This window comes from Agrilus planipennis, unplaced genomic scaffold, assembly GCF_000699045.2.
Source record: "Agrilus planipennis isolate EAB-ADULT unplaced genomic scaffold, Apla_2.0 scaffold121, whole genome shotgun sequence".
Lineage (NCBI taxonomy): Eukaryota > Metazoa > Arthropoda > Insecta > Coleoptera > Buprestidae > Agrilus > Agrilus planipennis.
This window is the reverse complement of record NW_020439072.1, coordinates 97,679-114,947: the sequence shown is the minus strand read 5'-3', so window position 1 is coordinate 114,947 and position 17,269 is coordinate 97,679. Positions and strand designations below refer to the sequence as shown.

Below are 17,269 nucleotides of genomic sequence, written 5' to 3'. Positions count from 1 at the left end.
TACCCTTGTGTTAATACCGCTTCCAATTTATTTAAAGCTATCTCAAACTGGTCCTTGCTAGATGCTAATAATTATGTTATATCAATCGCATATCTGTGAGTATGTTACCGGAAATTAATGAAATCTAGAAATTGTATACAATTCCCAGAAAATGTATACAATTCCGAGGCTATTTAGGAAATCTAGGAAATATTATTTCAAAGATATCCTGAGAAATGTATACATTTCCTGGGAATGGTATGAAATTCCGATATTGTACTAGGAAATGTATAAAACTAATGCTTTCTGTGAATAAAATGAATAAAACACGTTAGTAAACTGAGAATTAGAATTATCTATGAATACAATAAATGAAACACGTGAAACACATGAATCAGAATTTTTATTAATTCCTCTAACCCCTCGCTCTGCTATCCTCGCGCACCCATCGACATCTTGAACGTAATACATTTTCGATTGCTATTTAGGAAATGTATAAATTTCCTAGGAAATGTGTCTAATATAATTTATTTCACACATTTCCTAGAAATTGTAGACAATGACGAATTACACACATTTCCGTTAACATACGAGGGTGGATTGATAAGTTTCCGGCCTAACCAAGAGATGACGCCACTAGGCCTAGCTTGAGGTGACATTCTATAGTACCATCCTTGGATAGCTTGTAGCTATAGTTTCAGCCCGATCTCCTTGCTAGTGTAGGTTTGACAGCACGCTGAACAAGACGCCTCTGTGGTTTTCGTAAAAATGGAAAAGCAGGAAAATCGTGCTGTCATCAAATACTTTTATTTGAAGGGGTTAACGCCGAAGGAAATTAAAAAAGAGATGGACTCAACACTGGGGACATCCTCCCCGTCATATTCAACCGTTAAGCAGTGGGTTTCCGAGTTTAAAAAGGGTCGTGTGAGCACCTCTGATGGGCCTCGCTCAGGACGCCCCGTTGAGGTCACAACTCCAGATATGATCGAAAAAATTCATCAAATAGTGCTGGGAGACCGCAGATTGAAAGTGCGTGAGATAGCTGAGACCTGTAAGATGTCATATGAACGTGTGCAACATATTTTGCACCAACATTTGCATATGGAAAAGCTCTGTGCAAGATGGGTGCCGCGTTTGCTAACAGTCGACCAAAAATTGATTCGAAAAAACATTTCTACCGCAAATTTGTCATTGTATAAGCGTAATCCAAGCGAATTTTTGCGTCGATTCGTAACCGTTGACGAAACGTGGGTCCACCACTACACTCCTGAAACCAAAGAACAGTCTAAACAGTGGATTGGACCAGGGGAACCAACTCCAAAGAAGGCAAAAACAATTTTTTCGGCGAACAAGGTTATGGCTACTGTTTTTTGGGATGCAAGAGGTATTATATACATTGATTACCTTGCAAAGGGTAATACTATCACTGGTCAATACTACGCAGACTTATTGCAACGTTTGAGCCACGAGGTGAAAATTAAACGACCTCATCTGGCGAAGAAAAAAATCTTGTTTCATCACGATAACGCACCAGCGCACACGTCAATCGTTGCGACGGCTAAAATCAACGATCTAAAGTTTGAATTGATGCCGCACCCTCCTTACTCTCCAGACCTAGCCCCGAGTGACTATTTTCTGTTCCCTAATCTCAAAAAATGGCTTGGCGGTAAGAGATTTGCGGACAATGAAGAAGTAATCGAAGCTGTAAATGGTTATTTTGAGGAGCTTGACGAATCAGTCTATAGAGATGGCATTAATAGACTGGAACACCGCTATGAGAAATGTATCAGCCTTGGAGGAGATTATGTTGAGAAATAAAAAAAAAAAATTTTTAAAAACCTTGTTTTTCTTGGTCAGGCCGGAAACTTATCAATCCACCCTCGTATACAAAATTAGTTATCACTAGGGAGTAGTCGTCGTTCGCACATAAAAGGTCAGTGATTAGGCTGACAATCAAAATTTTATTTTATTTTTTGTAGATTCACGAAAAGAAGTTGAAATCGCACATACTTATGTTAAATAAAATTATTTATTATTTTAAATTTTTTATTTTACCATTTTTCCTTACCTCCAGTATCCACTATCCTCATCAGGAAACGTAACGAGGGCGTAATTTGGCTGCTATTTACTGAGACTGGAGAGAAAGGGTTTACGCCCTCGCTACGTGTCCTGAGGATGAAACCCGTAGTTGTTGACGAAACGTGGAATACACATTTCCATCGGTGCTCTACCGATATCGAGCACTATTCAGGTAATGTATACCTCATTTCGATTCTGTATTTAATAATTCAGTTCGTCAGAAAAGTAGTGAAGAAAGTTTGAGAAAATGCTTCTCCTTTTGTCTTTATTTATACAAAACAATATTGAATAAACATTTCTGCATATTTGTTATTTTTTAATATTTATCTTTCTTATTAGTGAAAATTATATAGGCTAGGCAAAATACAGAACATAGAAATTTTGGTAGGTACTATATATATATTTCTTTGCTCGCATATGTCCTTTTAATGCCGTAAGGCCTTTGGTGAAGATGTGGAATATATTTTTTCAACTATCTAAAAGTACCTATCTCTTGTTTTTATGAAAACTGTCGAAAATTAGCCGAACGTAAAATGCGACACATAACTAGAAAAGCTAAGGGATGGGGATATAAGAAAGATATTATGAAGGAAAGGGATTTTAAAAATTGGAGCAAAAAATAAGTACTATGACAAAGAATGGGATGAAGTTTTAGACGATTTAAAGTTGAATCAGAAACAATTAAATGAATGGGGCGCAAGGGGGGTATGTATCGTAAAAATAGAGAGGATAAGACGTAATGAGAACTTAAGGGGAGAAGATCCAAGAAGTATTGATAAGTCGACATATTTGGAATGCATGAAGGCTTGCAAGGGAGACTGTATACCACACTATTTGAATGGAATGAAGAATGTGGACGTAATAGCAAGCTTTAGAGTAGGAAATGACAGTAAAAAAATAGTTATTGGATGAAGGAAGAACAAAGCGTATGTGAAAAGATAGATAGAGACGATGAATAATGATGCATGTACTGGGTGGATGTGGGGAAAGTGAAGTGATGTTTGAATGATTGTAAGGAAATATTAAGAGAGAGAGGCGATGGGCGAATCCTATTCAAAAGTATCATTAAAAAAACGAAAGGATTTGGTTTAAGCGATGAAAGGGGTATGATTACGATTGCCTATTGGGAGGAGTGTAATTTTTTTTATTTTAATATTTTTTTTGCTAGTACTATAGGTACGTCGATAACAAGATTTAGAAATGTAGAAAATAACTTTAGGTTTCAATAAAACGTATTAATTATTTAATCTAAGTCGAAATCCTCTGAAAAGGGCATTACAACCTTCAAAAGCTTTGAATTGGACTTCTATCACTTTTTTATTTATTTCAAAAGGTGGTTGAAGCTGGCCGTACCAATTCTCCTATACAAAAAAATGAGCTCTATGTTTGACCTTTGACTTAGTAAAATTAAAATTTTAAATCTTTTTCGAATTTCTAAAATTACCGTTCGCGAACATAGAAGTGACTTCTTTTTATTGAAGGTGGTTCGATCCTGCGCTATCCTCTGCTCTATAACCCCAATGCTACTCTTTCCGTCCTGACTTATTATTTTTCTAAATCTACGAATCCTATGAATGCACTCTTTCCTTTTTCTCTATTGTTACCCGTAAAGCTAGAATGATCTCCCGCGTTCCTCTATTTCTACTAAACCCAAATTGATCTTTCCCTAATGGTTCTTTTGCCTATTGGGTGGTCATCATCATAAGATCGTCAGTCCTAAGACTGGTTGGACACGTACCTCCACTCTTTCCTATCCTGACCTAATCGTCGCATTTCCCTAAAACTAGAACAGCCCACATCCTTAACTATTTGAGAAAAGTAATCTAACCTAGGTCTGCTTCTACCCCTCCTAACTCCTGTTTCTGCCTCTAATATGTCTCTGGGTGGTATAAACAATTAATTTATGTATCATACAATATTTGCAGTACCCATCTTGAGAATTAAATTTGTAGTTTTTGTTACCTATATTTATTACTAGTGGAATCAAGTTTATGATTGACCTGTAATAAGAGTTGGACGTGTGTAAACTTTTGTTTTTCGCAGCTGATATGAAAAGAAAAGTTTTAATAAATTGTCTGCGTACTTTTTCGTAGTAAATATTGCTGTGAGCATTATTAAAATTATGTAAACTAAAGTTTGTTAGCTTTGTATCTAAATACTTTTTACTCTTAGAGTTGTAGTAGGTGGTGTAAATAATCAGCAAAAAAGAATATTTACTTTTCAATTCTTTACGAAATTCTAACAAGAGTTTACGTATTAATTTTTCGACCTTATGCATAATTATTGAGCAATTAACAATTAAAAATAATTAACCGATTAGAGAAGTATTGTAAACATTAGCTTCGCCTAATTTGCGCCCTGATTGACTCATTATTTTAATTTTTAATTGTTAATTATTCTATAATTACAAATGGAATCTTAAAAAGGTCTTAAATTATTGAATAGTTGGATAGATCTCTTGCAATGTTTTTCCGAGCCTTGTTAGTCTGCACAGGGTGGTTTATGAAGAGGGGGATTGTCAGAGAACAATGGCGTATTTCAGACATTTTAAAGTAGATAGTCGCTATCTACATAATCGCTCGTAGTACCAACCTACGAACGGTTGATTTCTGTCTGGGGATTTCCCGAGATTTTGATGATTAGGTTAGGTTAAGAATACCTGTTTAAAGAGTGCAACATTTCATTTTGTTAAGGGTGTTTATAAAATATGTAGTTATTATAGTATAGAGAAGTTGAGCAGCATTTATGTTATTTCATAAAAAGCACAGTTTAATACCACAGAATATTTTTATGTTGTTGCACTATTCTGCTCAATTTTAGAGTCTCATGAACATTATTTATGTTATTTCACAACAGAGTAATGGATTTTTGTAGCTCGAACATAAAAAATATATCTTTGCATGCTAATGCTATCATAACATAATACGTAATACAGGGTGTAGCTTTTATATGGACATGTAGAATGTTAATGCACTTCTGATTTATTCAATATAATCATCATAAGGTCATCAGTTCTAAGACTGGTTGGACACGCATCTCCACTCTTTTCTATACTGCGCTAATTTTCGCATTTCGTAGGTCTACTTCTACCCCACGTAAGTCCTGTTTCTACATTCAATATGTCTCTAATTAGTTCTTCATGCCTGACAAGGGTGTCTTATCTACCTATCTCGCCGATTTATTATTAACTTTTATAGACTCCTCTTTCTATAACCTCTTCATTTCTAACCTTCTCTATCCACGGTATCTTTATCATTCGCCTATAACACTTTCTTTTCCGCCGCGCCCACCGTCTATGTTTCGCACTCGTACAGCGCCTCGCTCCAAACAAACACCTTTAACAATTTTTTTCGAATTTTTAAATTAACCGTTCGCTAGGTTAGAAGTGACTTCTTCTTATTAAAGTTTGTTCGATACTGCACTATCCTCTGTACTACTCCTTCCATCCTCAGTTATCTGACTTCTTACATATGGAAAAATCAGTCACTTCTTCTGATTTAGTGAACAAGATTAAATACATGTGATATTTAGCAGTTTCTCGTTTTGTTTTTGTGTATAGATTCTCCCAAATCTTGTAATATTACAAAATGTTTTACAAATTTGTTTTTCCGTAAATAATTCGAAATAGTTTCATGTTAGGTAGTTTATTGCAATTAAAATAATTGAACTGCATTTATCTCCATATAAATATAATATTGTTTTTGTATGGGTCAATTTTCGATAGTACCCTTTTTTTTGGAGCTACCAATTAACAGTTTAAATTCTAGCGAATTAAAGATTTTTAATTACTCTCACCGTGTAGACTTATAATTGCGTTTTTTGCATAGTGTAATTTATCGAGGAGGGTATTAAAAAGGCTTTGCTTTAAAAATTTAACTGGTAGTTTAAAATTTCCATTTTAATTGGTTGCATGTAGTTTGTGTGGTCTACCTGCTTATAATGAACTATAAATCATGTCTAGGAGATATTGAATAACACGTAACATTCGGTATATGTTGCTTTTTGTAAAAATAAAGCACTGCAACTCTGTTTAGTTATTGCTGATACATGTACATTCAGTTGCTGGTGCAAATATCTGTTCTGGTTTTTCATAATGCATTATATATGTTTTATTGAATGTGTGGACAAAACAGCTTCCACTTAAACTAGATTAGTAAACTTAATGAGACGTTAAGGAGTTCTCAAGAGTTACTCTGGAAGATAAAAGTTGACCTTGACCCTTGTTTGGTCTTCACGAAAATGCTTTTCTTTTGGTGTGTGATCCAATGGCTTTCTTTATTCTGGAAAATTGGGTTTAGGGCAGCATTTATGACACCCAACGTCAGTACTCTTTACACTGGATGAAGAACTCGAACCTATGGATTTTTTAATCTCATAACTTTCCGACGACACTCTTCCAATCATTTCTCATGACTCCTTGTAGGATAGCACGTAGTGCTTATCTAGATTTTTGCTAAATGGTATTTGGTCATGAAAAGTTCGTAGGCTGACCCATATATGGCTCTACTAGTATCAAATCCATATGATTTTTAGTTGGCCCTAACCTTCAAAAGACAAGTGTATAAATTTGACAGCTGTTGCACTATTAGTATCTGAGTTATAGCATTTTTAGTGAAAGAACTTTTGTTGTTTGAAAAAGAAAGTGCTGTTTCATCAAGACAATGCACCGTGTCACAAATCAATGAAATCGATGGTAAAATTCCATGAATTGGGCTTCGAATTGCTTCCGCATCCACCGTACTCTCCAGATCTGGCCCCCAGCGACTTTTTTCTGTTCTTAGACCTCAAGAGGATGTTCGCTAGACAGAAATTTCGCGCCGATGAACAGGTAATCGCCGAAACTGAAGCCTATTTTGAGGCTAAAGACAAATTGTATTATAAAAATGGTATCGAAAAATTGTATGACCGCTATAATCGTTGTATCGCCCTCGAAGGGAACTATATTTGAATAATAAAATCAAATTCTATCAAAGAAAAATAAATTTCTATGCTACCCTACGAACTTTTCAGCCCGCCTGTATTCGTAGTGGTTCCATGTAATAGTAAAATAAAAAAATACACCTCTTATGACCTCCTGATGTGTTTTAATTTATACGGATTGTCTCTGCGAAGGTTGAAACTTTTAGCACTCTGTCTTTTCAAGTTTTCCTCTATTTGTATTTGATAACAGTTTTATTCAAACATTACTCAATCCATTTGGCTGAAAGGAATGTTTGTTAGATTTTAAGGATCAGGACTTTCTTGTATTGCAGTTGAAATTTAGACTATCTACTGTTAATTTTTACTAGGAACAGAACCACATTAAATAAGTAGAAAATTAAGAAACATCAAGTTTTTGACCAGTAATTTATCAAAGTCAGCAAAAATGTAGATTGCAATCACAGACGTGAATTCAATTTAGCAAGCAGATACCTTTGTTAAACACCACCAATACTACAGTTACCAGTAAGAATCTCTTTCTCTAATCAGAATTATCTCGAAAAATGCTTTTGTGTTAGTTGACAGTAGAATCCTACCATCTTTTGAGTTGCATCTTGTATCAGCTTTTGTCAAAAGATGCTTGGTTTTTCAAATTCCTCACCACTTGTCATTGATATTAGACTAAACTTTACATCCTCAGTTCGACTGTGGAGGGTAGAAGACGATGCGTTCAAATGAAAAACCAATTCGATATATAAATCCGTCATATCTATACTGTTATTTTTTACGTTAAAGCGAAGAGATAAAATTGCCGCTCTTACAATTCTGCCGTCCTAGTCCTTAACCCGTTAAACCCATACGTAAAATGCGCAACTGATCAGTTTCCTTGATGGCAGACATCCACCAGAAAAGTTAAGTTTGCTATTAAAGAGACTCCTATCTTTGATGGTTGACGCTCAGTAGTGTGAGATGTTCTCATTTATGCAAAACCAAAAATGTGATTGTGAGTTGATATTTAAGGAACGAGTAGATTCTCAAGGAAACAGAGTTGACACTCCACACGTTTGTGGTTTTACTCGCATTTTAATACATTTGAAATGGAGCGGCTATTTAACAATTCGATCGAATATTTCGTATCAATAACACTAGCTGAATCTCTTTCTCTACTTAATTGTTCTTATTACGTTCGTTATAAAAATGTTCTTCTTGATCAGTACGTGATTCAATTTTGGATCACTCAATAAACTGAAATCTGAGGCTGAAAGATTCTTTGTTCATGTTAAAATTATAAGAAACACGTTAATAAAATATGTTTTAAATATCAGTTTCCACTTAAGTCGGTTTATATTCGTTGTTAATTGAATGTTAAAGGTGGGAAAATTATGATTTAAATTTTTATTATAAAATTAATTTTGTATGGTAGGTCGTTATTATTATTGTCCCTTGAACTATGCACGATTATATCGTTCTGGAGTTCTGTAATTACAAAAGCTTTATCAATGACGCCTATTCATTAATTTGGTTGAAATTAACTGTCAACGGACACCTCTGGATTAATTTGCGAGAATATTAATAAGTAAATTAAGAAACAATACAGGTAATATTTTCTAGAAGTCCGTACATAATTGCCTATGGTTCTGCAGTGGATCATAAAATAAAAGCAATTAACCATGCCGCAGTAAATTTTGTTCATTAAAAGAAATATTCAGTTCTCACTCATACTTTTTATTGTTTAAAGTTGCCAGGTCGTTAAGAAAATGTGTAAAGAGAATATAAATATAATAGTAATCACCACTTTTAATAGAATTTATTTTCACAAATAAAATTATTTCATTTCAAGTAGACGATTAACACTGTTTTTGTCAGGGGCGCTGCAACGGGAGAGTCCGTTGGAAATGGATATCCTAGGGCAAAGCTCGGCAAACTTTTAAGCTGGAGGAGCCGTTCATAATAAAAATATTGTTTCACGAATTTCGAAGAATCATGAATTAAAAAAAAAAAACTTTTGGGTGTTTCATTCCCACCAGCCGGTAATGCTAGTGGGCGGGCAGTCCCTCCAGACTACGCCAGAAGGTAGGGCGGAATGCTCTCTTCAGCCTGCTTTCAGGAATCGTGGGAATGGATGGGTGGTGGTTCGGGTGAGAAAGATGAGACCGACGAAATGAAGACAGAAGAGACTGAAAGATTATCTGTGGAATATTACTGCCTCAGCATTTGCCTAAGTGGTCCAAGGAAACCACAGAAAAACTTGGAACAAGGCAGACGGACCCGGAATTGAACCGGCGTCCTCCCGAATGCTAAGCAATGGTCTAAACCTCTAGGCCATGCCGCTCGGTGAATTTTTAACTCGGCTTTTCCTTCTTATTTCAAATTCGTAACGGATGAAGAAGTGGTAATTAAATAACTCTCTCGCATGAATATGTTGATCCAAAAATCGTCAGTAGATCAAAAGCCATTCTTTATTTGGTCATAGCATTCTGGAAGACTACGTCCATTTATGCTGTGGTTTCAAAAGACACTTCTGCTTTTCCAGCTCCTCTAAGTTACTATTAATTTAGACTCGTAATCTCCACGAATCTTTGCTTTCTAATCTAGTAATTGGATTTCAAATGAACCAGCATTGATATTGAATGGAGTAAGATTTAGTTCTTTGCTGTTTGCTTTGAAATGATTCGCAATGAAAGTCAAGCAAATCGTGCAGCAAAGTCATCCTTCAGTATTTTGATCGTTCTTGTGAAGTAACCATCAGTATCAACAGAAGCACTGTTCAGATCCAAATGATTCCTTAAAGGTTGGAAATATAGTAATATACCCACCTCCATATCTTCTGCCAAAAGCAGCAATTTATTTTTAAAACCAGTAATGAAAATGCCATGTTTCCTTTTCCTTGAAACTTTAGATTTTTTCTCTCTTGAAAGAACCGCAGTTTGCCGACTCCTGTCCTAGGCTACCCATGCAAACATCTTATTTGAATTTCTTTTATTTGAGCAGGTACAATATATCATCATTATCATAAGGTCGTCAGTCCTAAGACTGGTTCGACTCGCACTTCCGCTTCTTCTTATACTGAGCTAATCTTCGCATTTACCTAAAACAACCCACATCCTTAACTATTTGCGAAGAGTAATCTAATCTAGGTCTACCTCTACCCCTCCTAACTCCTGTTTCTGCCTCTAATATGTCTCTGACTAGACCTTCATGCCTGAGAAGGTGTCCTACCAACCTATCTCACCTATTTCTTATTGACTTCCATAGAGTCCTCCGTTCTCCTATTCTTTCTAATACCTCTTCATTTCTCACTTTCTCTGTTCACGGCATCATCATCATTCGCCGGTAACACCACATGTCCAACGCTTCTAACCTTTTCTTTTCTGCCGTGTCCACCGTCCATGTTTCGTACTGATACAGCGCCGCGCTCCAAACATTTAACAATCTTTTTCGAATTTCTAAATTAACCGTTCGCGAGCATAGAAGTGACTTCTTTTTATTGAAAGCAACTCGACTCTGCGCTATCCTCTGCTTTATATCCCTACTACTCTTTCCGCCCTAACTTCCTAGATACCTAAAATCAGTCACTTCCTTTAATCTTTATATTCGCTTTTTTCCTACTTTTTCTTCCCTCGCGTACCAGTATTCGTGTTTTACTTTCATTTATTTTTATACAATACTGTTGTGTCGATACCGCTTCCATTTTATTTAAAGATATCTCTAACTCCCCCTTGGTAGATGCTGATACTGCTACGCACAATGTATATAGCACACTTATTTCAAGTAGGTGAAATTAAAACAACTCAACTAAGGCTTACTTATTCTTTTTCACGATCCATTAGGTTTTAGTTTGTAGCTATGTGTTACTAGATTCAACTCAACAAGGCAGGTAAAATTATATCACACATCTACGTATCTCCAAACCCAATAATCACATGCGCTTGCTTTTATTTAAATAATTATGTAGCAAGCACGGCTTGCTTATTGTTTATTAAATAGCTTTATTTTGTTAATCTGGCCTGCCCTGCTAATAGTTAAAGCAAGCGCCGATTTATTGGGTCTTCACGATCCATTAGGTCTTAAACTGTAGTTGTGTGTTATTAGTTATGAGACTCAACTCAACAAGGCAGGCATAATTTATAATACACAAATTTATCTCATCAAGCCCAATAACCACACGCATTTGATTTTATTGGAATAATGAGCAAGCTAGGTGAAACTAGAGCAACCCACCTAAAGCTAAAAGCTTGCTTATTGCTTTAAAATAGCCCTATGTTGTTAATTGGCTTGTCATGCTAATTGCTAAAGAAGCGCCGTTCTATTGGATCTTCGAGATGTGTTGGATCTTAGATATAGCTAACTGTTAGTAGACTAAACTTTATTAGTTATTGAATAAATTAATTCGAAGTGGTCTGTATTCTGTCGAAACTGGTAGACGCGGATCGCGATTTCGATCTTTTTGGATGTCATCAGCGCGTCGCAGACAGCTCCGACAGAACACAGACCAACTTTTACCTTAGCTACGCCGGGATTCGTTTCAACAAGTAGATATCCATATATTTAAATGGACCTTGTTGGAGCATACGTAATCCTAAAATGTAGCATCGTACTACAGATGGCGTTTACCACGCCATTTGAGGTATTTTCTAAAACGTACTGTTAAGACATCAGGTAAAAGTTGGTCTGTGTTCTGTCGGAGTTGCCTGCGACGCGCTGATGAGATCCAAAAAGATCGAAATTGCGATCCGCGTCTGGCAGTTTCGACAGAATACAGACCACTTCGAATTATTTTATTCGATTATAGTAACGTGCCTATCACGCAGTGGTCAGCTACGCCGGGATTCGTTTCAGCAAGTAGATATCCATATATTTAAATGGACCTTGTTGGAGCATACGTAATCCTAAAATGTAGCATCGTCCTTCTTTATTACTTATTGTTTAAATAAAATTAAAGAAATATAATATCATTGAAAATTATATTTGTTTTTTTTTTTTTGGACATACGGGCAAATCCCAAACTTTTGGAAGTTGTTGCGCCTCAGGTTTTACTTATTGATCGATTCTTAATTAAAATGTTTTGAACGCTTTGCTGTCAATGATATAAAAAGGCAAGAGTTAGTACAAATAATACCGACCAAGTGCCCGGAGGCTTAAAGGCTGAACTCACTATTTTGCAGTTCACAGTGTCAAAAGTTCGCGCCAATAAGTCGTGGTGTGGATTGTCGGATGTAAATATGCCAGTCAATAGTGGAAGATACACACCGAGCTGCAAAGGGGATCCCCACGATAACCTTTGAGGTTTACAATAAACATTCAAACATTTAGTTTACGGTCAACATACCCATACAACATACAACCCACTGCTTCATCTTCTTCTTTTCTTTCTAGCATGAACGCGATTTACACAATATGAACCAATTATTCAACAACATACGGCACGAATTATATATTTCGTACTGTCTCATATTACGACAGACTAATAAGTGAGATGTGCAGGAGTAGGAAAATCTGGACAGAACATAATGTGTTATAATAGATGAAATAATTCTTTTAAAATCAGAGGAAAGTTAGTGGTGCCCATATCGTGGTGCCTACATTTTATTGGCTGCGTCACAGTAAATGATGTATCGCGCGTGCGCAATAGAGGCAAAGGTAGGCATCAACAATTTCACAGATTTCTCCGTGATAACTTCTTGGAAAGTTTATGTTCATGTCTATGACTGGAACGTGTGTTTTGCAGCTCGAGATAAAAATTTTCAGTCTCTCAGTCTTTGAAAGTGAGACGCGAGTCTTCGTCTCTCATCGAGTCTGTCTGGTGTTGCTGAAAGAAACTGTCGAGAGACTGTCAAAAAAACTGTTTAGCGTCTCTGAACGAGAGACTCGAGTAACTCATAGAGAGATCCTCATTTCGTATTCAGTCTCTGAACGAGAGACTCGAATCTATGAACGAGAGAGTCGAATCTCTCACTAAGTGGTGTCTCGATAAACATGGTTAAGTTCGACATATTTCAGAGATCCTAGTCTTTCTACGAGAGAATCGAGTCTCTCAATGTTTCAGTTTCATTCAATCAGTCTCTCTGTGAGAGACTCGAATCTCTGAATTAACAATTTTATCGTTCGAGTTTCTCATACAGAGACTGTGAGAGATCCATAAAAACACCTAGGCAATAACTAAGAGACTGTGAGAGACTGGCGAGAGACTGAAAATTTTGTCTAGGGAGCATATAAACTTGATTATGACTTACATTCACCTTAAAATGATTTAAATTATAGTTCTTGGGCGTATCTCATTTCTTTGTGCTTTCTGTATTACAAGTGAGGATGTCATACGAGGGTGGATTGATAAGTTTCCGGCCTGACCAAGAAAAACAAGGTTTTTAAAAATTTTTTTTTTTTATTTCTCAACATAATCTCCTCCAAGGCTGATACATTTCTCATAGCGGTGTTCCAGTCTATTAATGCCATCTCTATAGACTGATTCGTCAAGCTCCTCAAAATAACCATTTACAGCTTCGATTACTTCTTCATTGTCCGCAAATCTCTTACCGCCAAGCCATTTTTTGAGATTAGGGAACAGAAAATAGTCACTCGGGGCTAGGTCTGGAGAGTAAGGAGGGTGCGGCATCAATTCAAACTTTAGATCGTTGATTTTAGCCGTCGCAACGATTGACGTGTGCGCTGGTGCGTTATCGTGATGAAACAAGATTTTTTTCTTCGCCAGATGAGGTCGTTTAATTTTCACCTCGTGGCTCAAACGTTGCAATAAGTCTGCGTAGTATTGACCAGTGATAGTATTACCCTTTGCAAGGTAATCAATGTATATAATACCTCTTGCATCCCAAAAAACAGTAGCCATAACCTTGTTCGCCGAAAAAATTGTTTTTGCCTTCTTTGGAGTTGGTTCCCCTGGTCCAATCCACTGTTTAGACTGTTCTTTGGTTTCAGGAGTGTAGTGGTGGACCCACGTTTCGTCAACGGTTACGAATCGACGCAAAAATTCGCTTGGATTACGCTTATACAATGACAAATTTGCGGTAGAAATGTTTTTTCGAATCAATTTTTGGTCGACTGTTAGCAAACGCGGCACCCATCTTGCACAGAGCTTTTCCATATGCAAATGTTGGTGCAAAATATGTTGCACACGTTCATATGACATCTTACAGGTCTCAGCTATCTCACGCACTTTCAATCTGCGGTCTCCCAGCACTATTTGATGAATTTTTTCGATCATATCTGGAGTTGTGACCTCAACGGGGCGTCCTGAGCGAGGCCCATCAGAGGTGCTCACACGACCCTTTTTAAACTCGGAAACCCACTGCTTAACGGTTGAATATGACGGGGAGGATGTCCCCAGTGTTGAGTCCATCTCTTTTTTAATTTCCTTCGGCGTTAACCCCTTCAAATAAAAGTATTTGATGACAGCACGATTTTCCTGCTTTTCCATTTTTACGAAAACCACAGAGGCGTCTTGTTCAGCGTGCTGTCAAACCTACACTAGCAAGGAGATCGGGCTGAAACTATAGCTACAAGCTATCCAAGGATGGTACTATAGAATGTCACCTCAAGGTAGGCCTAGTGGCGTCATCTCTTGGTTAGGCCGGAAACTTATCAATCCACCCTCGTATATCGAAAGTTGAAGATGGTAGTATTTATTTTATCTCTAAGTAGATATTTACAGTCTCAGGGAGCGTCGGTTTATATGTGATATATATGCTCTTTTAGCTAGAAATGTTTTTAATGTAGAACACTTAGTTTTAATAATTTTTTGTCGTTTTTTATTGACAATAGATTGAAAAAAAAGTATAAAACCTGTAGAAAAATTTAGAAACTATTATAGAAGACTCCCGCTTACAGGATCATAGTAAATAAATGTGTAAGTATAAAGGGAACAATAATAACCTAATTAGAGTTTAACAAAAGAGTCAATCAGCAGTACGTAATAAGTATAATTTATGTGGGTATAACAGAAGAGATGACTCATGATGGAAGTCACCCTTCGATTATAGGAGAGCTTTTTGAACATCTGGAACGCTGTATTTGATAGAAAAAGCTACAAAAGAAAAATACGGCTGGTTTTTCAAATTATTGTTATTACTCGAAGTCTTCTATTTTGTAACACATAAATTAGTTGATTGGGTTTTAAATTAACCGTGTTGGTCTATATGAGTAAAAACTTTACACAAACTATTCTGGCTTTCTGAGATTAAGTACTTATTTTAATGTGCATTTTACAATTTTTTGGTGCCCAAAATTATATTTAAGTATCTGAATTATGTTAAAATGAATGAAAAACATTACATAACAAGGAATAAAGGAACAAATTTTGAGAGAAAAATATAAAGACACGAAATTACTACAACCTAATACATGAACATACACGGTAAAGTTGATTAAAACTTTTTAGAGAAGTGCAAAGGGGTAGAGCGCCGTTGGCAAAGATTTTACTTTTAAAAGTGAAAAAGTATTAATTAGCGGATTATCGTAAAGTGTTTTTTTAGTAGATTTTATGAATAGCTCAGTACATAAATCAAAATGAAATATTAAAGATTTATTAAACAATTACGGCGTGTGCCAAAATCTATTTCTTAAAGTGGAAAATGGAGATTGTGACAAAGGAATAAATTACGACAAAAAGCGACATGTTCTCTGCGGTCAAATGTTTTGCCTATTTCTAATGTGGTCATTATCAACGCGAGTATACAGTTCATATCTTAATATTATTAAGAACTCGCTTTTGCGGAACAGTTTCGGTTTGGTCGCTGATTTATCGACTGTTTATGGCGTGCTCATGAGAACTAGTACTTTTCTATTTTTTCTATTGTTACTTCCTCCTAATTACATTCGTTTGGCCGGGGGTATTTTCTATGAATAATAATGAATAACTTAATAAGAACTTTCAACTATCTATTAAAATTGTTAAGCCTAACTTTAAAAAATACAGCTAGGATCTTCAATTTTAAACTAAAGGAAGATTGTATGGTATAAATTTGGGAACAAATTTGAAGACTGTGAATTTCAAATTTAAAAGCTTTTTTTTGAAACTTTTATGACTATAGGCATAATAATGATCTACATATCAATAATTCCAGTATAAGTGGGTTTGTAACGTCATTTTGTGGCTTGATTCCCATTGAAAATACAAAATTATGGTATTACCTGACTACTACGATGACAAATTAAAGGATAGAACCATCCCTTAGACCTAATTTAGATATTTAATTCAAAATCAACTCCTTATTTACGTGTTTAAGTGTCAATCTTCGGTCGTCATAGCGTGATAGGTAGGATCGGTTAGTGCCTGCAGCTAAATGCCTGTAGCGGAATCATTAGGGTAGGTTAGGTTAGGTTACGGTATGAAAGAACCTTGATTCACGTGTGTGAAGTGTTACGCACCTTGGACTTACATTAAGTTGCGGTGAGAAAGGATTTTCTGATTTGTTTGTGTGATGCATTATGTCTCATGGATGTAGGTTAAGTTTATTGGCTTCTGTAAAGTGCAATGTATCAATGGCCTTGGTTAGGTTAAGGTGCGAAAGGTTTCCCTGCTTAACATGTGTGGAAGATTGTGCAGTATGGACTTAACTTAGGTTGAAAGGGGATTCCCCCCCCCCTAGCTAGCTCATGTGAAGTGTTATGCAGCAAAGGTTAAGTAACATTTCGCTAGATTATGTTATGGTGGGAAATACGTGTGTCATTCGTCCAAATTTGGGCGGGTTCAACTAGTAGAAATAAAAAACGTATTTGATAAGGAATGGAACTTTCAGCGGGCGAGTTATATTCGCACTTTACATTTTTTCTAATTATTCTGCTTAATATGAGTTAATTAATTAATTAGTGCGTAAAATGTGTTGGTTTTGTTGGATAACACAAGTCGTGCACTTCGAATAAATGAATCTCCCGGAAAAACTTCAAACGGGGGACACAAATGTCATCTATTACATTAATGGATTGCGCCGGATTTTTAAATATGTAGGGGTCGATGACGGGGAGAAATCGTTTCATTTTTATTACACGCATACACATAACAATTGGTGCAACATTTGAACTACTTAAGTTTGGAGTACGTGGCGACATTATGTCCGTAACTACATATTACAGTCGAATATGTTTGAAAAGTCTTTACAAAACTTTGGTATTCTATAACTGTTTAGTTTTTTGAAGTGAAACTTCTTTACGCACGGTAGGGTAAGTTCGTTTCATGCGAGTTGCTATGTAACGAAATCATGTAACGCATTTTCCCCGCTGTCTGTCCCTATGTATGCTTAGATCTTTAAAACTACGCAACGGATTTTAATGCGGTTTT

General features: G+C 36.1%; 1 protein-coding gene across 6 annotated transcripts in view; it reads left to right on the top strand.

Annotated features, from left to right (window-relative positions):
- The window catches only part of LOC108738672 (POU domain, class 6, transcription factor 2), a 101,804-nt gene that overhangs the window by 12,021 nt on the left and 72,514 nt on the right, over positions 1 to 17,269 (top strand). The window lies entirely within an intron of this gene.